We start from the raw sequence: 12,542 nt of genomic DNA, 5'->3' as shown, positions 1-12,542 counted from the left end.
TCAATCATAAAGCTGCTACACAGAAGCCTCTCTGTGGTTCCTGTGTCTTTTGACAAGCTTTAATAATGCTTCCACTTGTGTGGAGCCTTCTGTTTGTATGAGGGGCTGATTCGGGAAGCTTTTGTGTTATGTTCCTTTTGCCATCGTAATTACGCAAGCTGGGATCGGTTTAACAAAAATAGACATGACTCACAATCCATTTATCAAAAGTTATGTGTGCAATTACAAGGTAATTCTACTGTATGAGTGACCTGCAGATAACACTTCAGTGGTGGCCATAGGAATAACATTGTTTTTCTACGTTAAATCAGTCAAAGTTAGCTTTGGCAGCCGCTCCATTCATTACTGTTTTACTTGCACAGAATATATTTGGGTGGATCGTGACCAAAACCAAATGACCTTGGACACTTTCTACAGTACTCCAGGGGTATGCACAATGCTGTCGGGGGTACTCCAAATTAAAATGTGATTCACATAGAAAAACATTTTTAAATAAAAATCCAACATGGCTAAACATTTGTGTGAGGTTTTCTCTTCGTCTGAGTAGCCTCATTTCACTGCCAAAAATAAAATTAAAATTAGTATTCAGCGAAACAACAACACAATGTCAAATACAGGTAGCCTAATTAAATAATTGACATCCAATCACATTATGTAACGGTTTTCTTTAGGTGAAGTAGAGGCGGACCAAAATGCAGCGTGGTGGTTATTCATTGTACTTTAATAAAGAAACTGTACACAAATAAACTAAGAAAACAACAAACGTGCGAAAACCTAAAACAGTCCTATCTGGTGCAAAACACAGAGACAGGAACAATCACCCACAAACACACAGTGAAACCCAGGCTACCTAAATATGGTTCCCAATATGAGAACCATATCAAGCCAGACATAGAAATAGACAAACAAGACATCCAACATAGAATGCCCACTCAGATCACACCCTGACCAACCAAAACATAGAAACATACAAAGCAAACTATGGTCAGGGTGTGACACATTAACCGTTACTCTCTTGTGGGAATTCCACTACCGGTCTGTATGTAGCCAAACGTAGCTGCTGCTCATATTGGTATCTGTACTGATGGCGCAAAAGCTATGACAGGGAGACATAGTGGAGTGGTAACGCGAGTGCAAGCGGTTGCTCCCAACGTCACTTGTGTACACTGCAGCATCCACCAAGAGGCTCTTGCTGCCAAGGGAATGAAAGACGTTTTGTACACTACAGTGAAAATGGTTAACTTTGTCAAAGCAAGGCCCCTGAACTCTCATGTATTTTCTGCACTATGCAATGATATGGGCAGCAACCATGTAATGCTTTTACAACATACAGAAGTGTACTGGTTATAAAGGGGGAAAGTATTGACACGTTTTTGTTAAATTGAGAGACGAGCTTTACAGACCATAATTTTCACTTGTCTGACTGCTTGCATCTGGGTGATGCTTTTTCTCACCTGAATGATCTGAATCTAGGATTACAGGGACTCTCTGCAACTATTTTCAATGTGCGGGACAAAATTGTTTAAGAAGTTGGAGCTCTTCTCTGTTTGCATTAACAAGAACAACACACAGGTCTTTCCGTCATTGTTTGATTTTTTTGTGTGCAAACTCAAGCTTATGGACAATGTTAAATGTGATATAGTGAAGCACCTGAGTGAGTTGGGTGCGCAATTACGCAGGTACTTTCCCAAAATTGATGACACAAACAACTGGATTTGTTATCCCTTTCTGCCCTGCCTCCAGTCCACTTACCGATATCTGAACAACAAGTGCAACAAGCAGTTCTGTGAAATTTTTATTTAATCAGAAGCCTCTGACAGATTTCTGGAGTGGGCTACACTCAGAGTATCCTGCCTTGGCAAATCGTGCTGTTAAGACACTGATGCCCTTTGTAACCACGTACCTATGTGAGAGTGGATTCTCTGCCCTCACTAGCATGAAAACTAAATACAGGCACAGACTGTGTGTGGAAAATTATTTAAGACTGAGACTCTCTCCAATACAATCCAACATTACAGTGTTATGTGCATCCTTTCAAGCACATTCTCCTCATTAACCTGTGGCGAGTTATTCATTTTCATTCATTTTTGATGAACAAATAAGGTTTTATATGTAAGATGGTGAAAAAAAGAGCAAAATTATTGATTATTATTATTTGTGCCCTGGTCCTATAAAAGCTCTGTGTCATTTCCCACAAGCCGGGTTGTGACAAAAACTCACACTCATTCTTATGGTTACAAACTTGTTATGTTTGGGGGCAGTATTGAGTAGCTTGGATGAATAAGGTGCCCTGAGTAAACTGTCTGCTACTCAGGCCCAGTTGCTAAAATATGCATATTATTATTTGGATAGAAAACACTCTAAAACTGTTTGAATTTGGCAGGCAAAAACCTGAGAAAAAAATCCAACCAGGGGGTGGGAAATCTGAGGTTTGTAGTTTTTCAACTCATTCCCTATCGAAAGCACAATGTCTATGGGGTCAACTTGCACTTTCTAAGTCTTCCACTGGGTGTCAACAGTCTTTAGAACCTTGTTTGATGCTTCTACTGTGAGGTGGGGGCGAATGAGAGGGGAATGAGTCAGAGGTCAGCCAGAGAGCCATGAGTTGGCCATGAGCGTTCACGTGAGAGTTAGCTTGAATCCCATTGCATTTCTGAAGACAAAGGAATTCTCCGGTTGGAATATTATTGAAGATTTATGTTAAAAACATCCTAAAGATTGATTCTATACATCGTTTGACATGTTTTTACGGACAGTAACAGAACTTTTGGACTTTTCGTCTGCACCTAGTGATCGCGCGTCATGAATTTGGAATACTGGGCTAAACGCACCAACAAAAAGGAGGTATTTAGACATAAATTATGGACATTATCGAAACAAAACATACATTTATTGTGGAACTGGAATTCCCGGGAGTGCATTCTGATGAAGATCATCAAAGGTAAGTGAATATTTATAATGCTATTTCTGACTTCTGTTGACTACACAACATGGCGGATATATGTTTGGGTTGTTTTAGTCTCTGAGCGCTGTACTCAGATTATAGCATGGTGTGCTTTTTCGGTAAAGCTTTTTTGAAATCTGACACAGCGGTTGCATTAAGGAGAAGTGTATCTATAATTCCGTGCATAATAGTTGTACCTTTTATCAATGTTTATTATGAGTATTTCTGTAAATTGATGTGGCTCTCTGCAAAATCACCGGATGTTTTGGAACTACTGAACGTAACGCGCCAATGTAAACTGAGATTTATTTATATAAATATGAACTTTATCGAACAAAACATACCTGTATTGTGTAACATGAAGTCCTATGAGTGTCATCTGATGGTGATCATCAAAGGTTAGTGATTAATTTGATCTATATTTCTGCTTTTTGTGACTCCTCTCTTTGGCTGGAAAAATGGCTGTGTTTTTCTGTAACTTGGCTCTGACCTAAAATGATTGTTTTGGTTTGCTTTCGTCGTAAAAGCCATTTTGAAATCGGACACTGTGGTGGGATTAACAACAAGTGTATCTTTAAAATGGTGTAAAATGCTTGTATGTTTGAGGAATTTTAATTATGGGATTTCTGATGTTTTGAATTTGGCGCCCTGCACTTTCACTGGCTGTCTCATATCGATCCCGTTAGCGGGATCTCAGCCCAAAGAGGTTAATAAATGTATCGTATGTAATCGTGTGTGGCAGGTTTACAATTATGGCAAAACACAACATTTGAGATTGCGCTGACCCTGGTGCTACACAGCTGGAGGTTGAATGTTTGAAGGGGTATGGGACTATAAAAAGTTTGGGAACCATTGATCAACAGGATATTGATTATGATTGAGAATTATGTGACTCAAATATTTAAAATGTCTATCACTGTCCTATTCTTCAAGCCCATACACGTATGTCCAACGCAGCATATAACATATAAGGCTATATAAAGATTAAAGTGAATGGTTGACTTAAGTGATTGATTGACCCCTGGTGCTATGCGTTCCCTCAGGTTCCAGGAGTACAAGGCCCAGAAACCTGCCAACAGGGCCACCATCATGAAATGTGGAGGCATCCAGCCCCTGGTCAACCTGCTGACCCGGAACCAGGCTCTGCTGGTCAACGTCACCAAGGCTGTGGGGGCCTGCGCCACAGAGCCAGAGAACATGGCGTAAGTCATAGAGATGTATCATATATTTAATTATGTGGTGTAAATCACCCACCCAGTTCAGATGATCAACAGTGGTGGTAAGCACCTTGTTTTTAATGCACTGCAATGTCATTGCAAGCTCTTCAAAATGTGTCATAACCTCTGTTACTAGCGGCCATTCAGCATCATAATTGGTTCTAATAATGTTGTTGACATACAGTGTTATGACACAATTTGGCATGTGTCCTAATGATAATGTAAGGCTATGATCTTAATCACTCATCTTTACCAGGTAGGTTTAATGTTTCATGTTCTTTTTCAGCTGAGTGACACTTTTAAAAGCCTTGTTTATTGACCCTGCTGTGATAAATATGGTTGTGGTGGCGCGTCCCACAGTTTTACTGTACTTCTGTGGTCATTCATGGTGCTAGGCTGGTCAGGGTAGCATACCTTCAGCCATCCAAGCCCTCAGGGCTGTAAAAACAAACACTGAACACGTACAGTCCAGTCCTGCTTCTAGACTACAGTATGTGCTCATTTGGTTTCAATGCTCCCAAATGCTGCAAACAGTACAGTATACAGTCCCATCTGAATTTCATTGCTTTTACAAGGCTGTTACAAACGGCAAGACCCTTACTTAATTAACACTGGACGCAAATAAATAACTTATTCATTTTGTTAGGCAAGCCATTAACGCCATTGTCAGGAAAAAGTAGCAGAACCACAGTGGTGCAATAAAAAGTGCAGAACGTTGTTGTGAAGAAATAAGGCCATTCAGCAATTAGGCTACCTAGCCTAATTTCTCGAAGACATTCAACACACAGCCCAGGCAGAATGTTACATCAGAACCCATTCATTCAGGTCCATGTTTTCACATGGAATGTATATTTAGGCCTTGTCATTTTGCATTCACATTTAGTTGAAAGTCATTATTTCCACAAGTGCTTTTTGTAATGTCTTGTGGCAGTGACTTATTTTGAGGACCTGTGTGTACAGTAGTTCGCTTGAGCAATTAACATAGCTCACATTTGATTGTTTCCTGCTCCAGACCACGTATGGTCAGAGCTGGTTCTCAGATTCAGGGCCAGGGACGGCTATTGTCTCAATGATTTACTGGACTACAGGGTGATGTCTGTTTGTCTGTGGTCCAAAGTCTGGTGCTCGAAATTCAGGCGCAAAATCCATGTCAGTTAACTTGGCTTTGTTTGGCTTTGTTTTTCTGGTGCAGGATCACATGGCCAGGAAAATAAGTTGTTCCCTTACAAAAAAATTAACACAAATAGCTTTTTTTCATGTGAGATAGCTGTTTTCACATGTTGAGCTTAAATTCCACATGTTGAAACCATATTTTCACGTGTATTAAATTTAGAGTTCACATGTTAACACCACTGTCATGTCTAATCAAGGTGGGTGGAATCAGGCGCAGAGAGCAGATAGCGATATAAAGTTTATTCTCCGGTGAACAAAATAAACATGGTCAACCCAAATACACACAGGATGAAATTATCCAACACAGGATAACAGACTAACCGGAGAATAAGAAACACAATAACACCGACAGACGAAATGAATGACAAAATAAACAATCCCGCACAAAACAAGGGCGGGACAACCTACATTATATAAAGACACTAATTAACTAAACAACACACAGGTGAAACCAATCAGACAAAACCAACAGATACACGAAAAGGGATCGGTAGTGGCTAGTAGGACAGTGACAACGACTGCCGAGCCCCGCCTGAACGGGCAGGAGAGCCAACCTCGGCGGAAGTCGTGACAACCACCTTTTCACATGTGAGAAGAAAAGCGTGCTTTCACCTCACATGAATTGCAGTTGCGAAAATTGGATTTGCAGTGTGAAAATGCACATGTGAAAGTGTAGTTGACATTTGTAAAGTGGCTGCTCCACTGGATGTCATAAGGTGAACGCACCAATTTGTAAGTCGCTCTGGATAAGAGCGTCTGCTAAATGACTTAAATGTAAATGTTAAATGTAATGAGTCGGACGTGTTTGTTGGTCCTCTTGGTTGAATGGCCAAGATGTTGGCTTCTCCTGTGGGAGCCCCAGGTTCTAATCCTACCAGTTTCCAAAGCACACATGTGAAAAGGGGATAGCTAGTCAGTTTTCCAACTGAATGTATTCAACTGAAATATGAATCAGAGAGGTGCGGGGGGCTTCCTTAATCGACACCTTCGGCACCTGGGGAACAGTGAGTTAACTGCCTTGCTCAGGGGCAGAATTACAGATTTTTACCTTGTCAGCTCTGGGATTTGATACAGCAAGCTATCGGTTACTGGCCCAACGCTCTAACCACTAGGCTACTAGGAAGGTATGCTACCCTAATATCACCTGTGAAATTATTGGGAAACCACATGACTGAGTTTATGTGAAAAAATAACATATGTGAAACTTCATATGTGTCCGAAAGCAATGTCTGACTTACACATGTTTTTTCATGTTCTTTTCAGAATGCGATTTTTTCATTTTTTGGTTGTTGGAAGGGTTACTATTGTAACGCTCACTATTGAAACGCTCGTCGGAAGAAGTGGACCAAGATGCAGCATGGTAAGTGTTCATACTTTATTTCAACTGAACAATAAACAAAACAACAAAAGGACCAACAACCATCACGTTCTGAATGCTACACAGAGCTCACAAACAAACAAAAACATCCCACAACCTAAGGTGGCAAAGCAGGCTGCCTAAGTATGATTCCCAATCAGCGACAATGATAGACAGCTGTCCTTGATTGAGAACCATAACCGGCCAAAACATAGAAACACAAAACCTAGAAATAAAGAACATTGAATGCCCACCCAAATCACACCCTGACCAAACCAAAATAGAGACATAAAAAGCTCTCTACGGTCAGTGCGTGACAACTATTCAAAACAAACTTATCGATAAGACTACCTATATATATATATATATATTTATGTATAAGTAACTAATTATTTTATTCGCTTATTTTTATTCTAAGCTATTGCACTGTATAGGTTCATGAAATCATAGACAAAATAAATATTCAATACAGGAAAATATCACATTTCAATCCCTCCTAGTACTCTCTGTAACTTACAAGAAAGAACACACGTTGTGCTTGAGACTTTGTGGTCTCCCTGTTTCCATCCCTCATCCAAACTGTCAGTTGTCTCCTTCATGCTAACGTGTTTCATACCTGCTCTTCTGAGGACAGTACTTTTCTGGCACTTGATGAAGTTTAGTTTGTTGTTGGGCTTGATTTAGGAGGCCCTACGGACATGAATCTTATGTTATGATCCCCCAGACTGATTTATGCGCAAACGGAAGACAGATGGCGCAGGGGACTTCTTCTGATGAGTGCTCGTTCGTTTGCAGTCACGGAGATACCGTGATTAGGGAGTGTTTAATTAATTATGACAGCATTCAATGTTGGCCTTGTTGGTGGAAGCACACATGGGAAACACGTTACATGTTATTTATACCAGACAACGGGCGCACTGTGGCGTAATTCTTTGGGTTCCCAGACCCTGACTACAGCCTTAACTACAGTCATGTACGCAGCATGAAATATGGCTTATGCTTAAGTAAACTTCAACTCAGACGCAATGAAATATAGAGAGACCTGTCTACTGGCTCTGTTTGATTTGGAAAGAAGTACCCCTGAACTACCCACCGTACAGCATAATGTTGTTTTGGTTCTATAAATAAATATCTGTATGGACTTCACTCACTATACATGAATCTACACCAGTTAACCTTTGGCCTAACATCACGTAGGTGGTCAGTGATTTCTCATGGAGATTCACTTTACAAGAGGAGACAGAGAGCGGGTTTTTAGAGCTGTGGTGGAAACCGAATTGGACTGGTGAAGGTTGGTTTTATGATTGAAAACCCATTCAGCTAAATGTCTGATACCTTTGATCCTGCCCTGTGATGGGTTTTCAGGGCCTGGACTTGGACAAACTGCTACTGTATGGCACAGACCAGCCCAGCCAGTTCTGAGAAAGAGAAGCTCTCAAATGCTCCTCTTAACTATGAAAGTATGGTGCAGATAACACTGACTGTGCCCACTGTAATACCAATCTCCTTTCTCTTCCTCTTCTCTCTCCTTTCTCTTCTCTCTCTCTCCCTCTTCCTTTCTCTTCTCTCTCTTTATCTGACTTTGTCTCTCTCTCACTCTATTTCTCTTCTCTCTCTCTCTCTCTATTTTCTCTCACTCTTCTCCTTTTTCTCTTCCTCAACAGGATCATTGACCGTCTGGATGGAGTGCGCCTGCTTTGGTCCTTCTTGAAAAACCCAAATCCAGATGTCCAGGCCAGTGGTGCATGGGGTATTTGTCCATGCATTGAAAATGCAAAGGTACAGTACCAAACTTTTTGTTTTCACTCACAGTAGCACATTTGTTTTTAATTATAATGACAATTCTGCTCAACAACAAATTTGTCTTTGCCATTAAAAGTTGTTGTTATATTGCAAGTTGATCATTGTTGTAATATGTTTATCATGTTTATCGTGTTTGGATCCCTCTCTCTGTCACTGTTCATCCTGTTATATCATCATGTCTGCCTCCTCAAGGCTCTCTGTCCTTAAAGATGCACTATGCAGAAATCTCTCCGCCATTCCCTGGTTGCAAAAATTCTAGTTTGCCTAATTTGGAGTTTATGTGACTGAACAAGCAAGTATAGTGTAGAGAATCATTGTACCATCTAAACCGCTGTGAAATATATTTTCCATAACCACAAATATTGTATTTTCAGCTGTTTCAAGCTGGTGTACAAAATTGAATGTAAAAGACTCAACGAAACATAAAAACCGGGAAGCATAGAAATATCACAGATAGAACAGATCTTTGGCTTCTTAGACTGGCTTTCAATGAGAATGAAGTTACATATTGCAGTTTTAAAGTCAATCTGGTGTTGGGAGGTTGTAGCAGGGGCAGTGCTGTGTCACTATAGGCTTACATGAACCCTCCACTAATATAAAGCAGAACACTCTGATCTTTGTTGGTGAACTGGGAAACAGTGCAGGCAGGCAGACAGGCAGGCAGACAGGCAGGCAGGCAGGCAGGCAGGCAGGCAGGCAGGCAGGCAGGCAGGCAGGCAGGCAGGCAGGCAGGCAGGCAGGCAGGCAGGCAGGCAGGCAGGCAGGCAGACAGGCAGGCAGGCAGGCAGGGACTTGGAGTAATATCCTGTGGCATGTTCTGATTCCTCTGTTGAAAATCCTCTCTCAACATGCTCTGAGTTACAGTGTCACACAACCAGCAGCAGTTTCTTCTTACACAACGAGCAGGGTTCCAAGCAGGCCGTGTCTCCTGTGACCCCATGCTGCATATCCAATCTAGGCTGCTGAACATACTTCTAATGTACAGTCCTCACAACATTAGGTCCGACTGTATAGCATGCATATACACTCCGCATTCCAAATTGCACCCTGTTCCCTATATAGTGCACTCATTTTGACCAGTAGTGCACTATGTAGGAAACAGGGTGCCATATGGGACGTACCCACAGTCTATTGCATTCATATAGAACTGCTGAAATATAACTGTGTCAACCCCCCCCCCCCCCCTTGAGTTGTTGTATATTTTTTCAGAAATACAAATGGAACATTGTTCTATTAGATTATCGACATGATTAACGTAAACAGGATGTCAATCGGACAGTCTGTTTAAACAGATACACTGGGTCCAGTTCAGGCAGGTGTCTCAGTTAAGGTGAGGGAGATTTTTACTCGCTAGAAGGAATTTTTCTGGCTCAGAAGTGTCGCAAAAATGATATATGGCAACCATATGGAAGAGGAGGACCGGCCGCAGCTCAACTCACTATTTGAACGCTAACAAAGTTTGACAATGTTTGTCTGGACTCTACAGTGCCAATTTTTGTAGGAATACATGAACATGCTCTTTGGTTGATTTCTGAGACAGGGTCAATGACAAGAGCTAAACAGTGCAGGGTTTTGCCCGTCGAGGAGAGCGAGGGGAATTCGACACTGTTTGGTGTAGTAGTAGTTATTTAGATAAAACCCCCATGTGGTTTTAGTTAGCAGTTCCACAATAAATTTTGAGAGAATCACGGTGTAAATGCAGCTGTTGGATGCTTCAGTCCAGTCCATACCTCTACTCGTCCTCAGACACATTTAGACACATAGAGGATTCAGGAACAGTACGCCCCATTACCGGCCTGCCTGGCTTGCCTGGCCAGCTCTCTGCTGTGAGTAAAGCCCCAGTCATTATTGCATGCAGGCAGTCAGCTGGGGCTGAATCAATCAATTAGCTTTGTTCCCTCAATCAAGGATGTAACCTGCCCTGCTGCTCATGTAATGAAGGGCATCATTAATTTGCTAGGACACAGGCAACTTGCAGTGAATGGTGTATTTTTTATTTAACATAGTAGCCTACCGTATAGCAGCATATGGAAGTAGGAGCCTGATTGCTTGCTGGAGAGGGTCAGGGCAAACTACTCTGCTGTGCCACTTGGGAAGTGCTGTGCCACTTCCTTCCCTCTCCCTCGGGTCTAGGCTACATCACGAACACCGACCAGATAATGTGTATTCTATTTCATTTTATCTTTGGGGAAAGGGACAGCAGGATTACATGGGCCTTACGTGTGTAGCTTCATAATGGTGCGGTTTTCAGGGATCAGGGGTTCTGTCCAGGCCATGAAAGGGATCCTCACTAGTCTTTCACAGCTGGTGGCTTGAGAAGCGCTTCCCCTGTTGCTGGTGAGTCGTGGCATCAGTATTCCTGAGGAAATGCTTCCTGTGCTGTGTGTTGTTGGGGCAGAGTGGAGCGGAGGGGTGGTCAGCTCCTGGCCCTGGTTCTGGCCCGGCACACACTGCTCGTCTTCTGGCACCACATCTGACGGGAGCGGAGAGAGAAACACCACCATGTCTCTGAGCCCTGGTCTGTCAGAGCGAGAAGGCTCCATTCAAAACTCCTCACTGCCTGCAATCCTGTCCTATGTAAGAATGCTGTTCATCGACTACAGCTCAGCATTTAAAACCATAGTACCCTCCAAACTCATCATTAAGCTCGAGACCCTGGGTCTTGACCCCGTTCTGTGCAACTGGGTCCTGGACTTCTGACGGGCCGCCCCCAGGTGGTGAGGGTAGGAAACAACATCGCTGATCCTCAACACTGAGGCCCCACAAGGGTGCGTTCTCAGCCCTCTCCTGTACTCCCTGTTCAACCATGACTGCGTGGGCATGCACGTCTCCAACTCAATCATCACGTTTGCAGACGACACAGTGGTAGGCTTGATTACCAACAACGACGAGACGGCCTACAGGGAGGAGGTGGGGGCCCTCGGAGTGTGGTGTCAGGAAAATAACCTCACACTCAACGTCAACAAAACCAAGGAGATGTGTCATGTTTTGTCTTATATTGTCTTGTCATTTTGCTTTTCCTTCTGTTCGTTTTCCCCCTGCTGGTCTTTTTAGGTTCGTTCCCCTTTTTCTCTCTCCCTTCCTCTCTCTCTTCTCTCTATCGTTCCGTTCCTGCTCCCAGCTGTTCCTATTCCCCTAATCAATCATTTAGTCTTCCCACACCTGTTCCCTATCTTTTCCCCTGATTAGAGTTCCTATTTCTCCCCTTGTTTTCCGTTTCTGCCCTGTCGGATCCTTGTATATTGTTCACCGTGCTGTGTCTTTGTATCGCCCTGTCGTGTCGTGTTTCCCTCAGATGCTGCGTGGTGAGCAGGTGTCTGAGTCTGCTACGGTCAAGTGCCTTCCCGAGGCAACCTGCAGTTTATTATCGAGTCTCCAGTCAGTTCTCGTGATTACGAGTGAAATTGTTTTTATGCTTTATTTACCGCTCCGATTTGTCTAGGAGTATTGCTATTTCCTTAAACTGGATAAAAGACTCTGTTTACGCCAAGTCGCTTTTGGGTCCTCATTCACCTGCATAACAAGATGATCGTGGATTTCAGGAAACAGCAGAAGGGACAGTAGTTAAGAAGGTGGAAAGTTTTAAGTTCCTCGGCATACACAAACAGAAATGGTCCACCCACACAGACAGCATGGTGAAGAAGGCCACAGCAGGAGGCTTAATAAATTTGGCTTGTCACCAAAAACACTCAAACTTTTACAGATGCACAATCGAGAGCATCCTGTCGGGCTATATCACCACCTGGTACGGCAACTGTATGGCTTTCCAGAGGGTAGGGAGGTCTGCACAACGCATCAACGGGGGCAAACTACCTGCCCTCCAGGACACCTACACCACCCAATGTCACAGGAAGGCCAAAAAGATAATCAAGGACAACAACCACACGAGCCACTGCCTGTTCACCCTGCTATCATCCAGAAGGCGAGGTCAGTACAGGTGCATCAAAGCTGGGACAGAGAGACTGAAAAACAGCTTCTATCTCAAGGTCATCAGACTGCTACCACTCAAATCTCTAGCCACTTTAATAATTAAAAATTGGATGTAATA

At 42.7% G+C, this 12,542-nt stretch overlaps 1 pseudogene; it reads left to right on the top strand.

Moving 5' to 3' along the window:
• LOC124016884 overlaps nucleotides 1-12,542 on the top strand; it is a 66,873-nt pseudogene that overhangs the window by 38,271 nt on the left and 16,060 nt on the right.

This window comes from Oncorhynchus gorbuscha, unplaced genomic scaffold (genome assembly GCF_021184085.1).
Source record: "Oncorhynchus gorbuscha isolate QuinsamMale2020 ecotype Even-year unplaced genomic scaffold, OgorEven_v1.0 Un_scaffold_103:::fragment_2:::debris, whole genome shotgun sequence".
NCBI lineage: Eukaryota > Metazoa > Chordata > Actinopteri > Salmoniformes > Salmonidae > Oncorhynchus > Oncorhynchus gorbuscha.
Note: the sequence above shows the minus strand (reverse complement) of the source record. Positions and strands in the feature narration are given on the sequence as shown.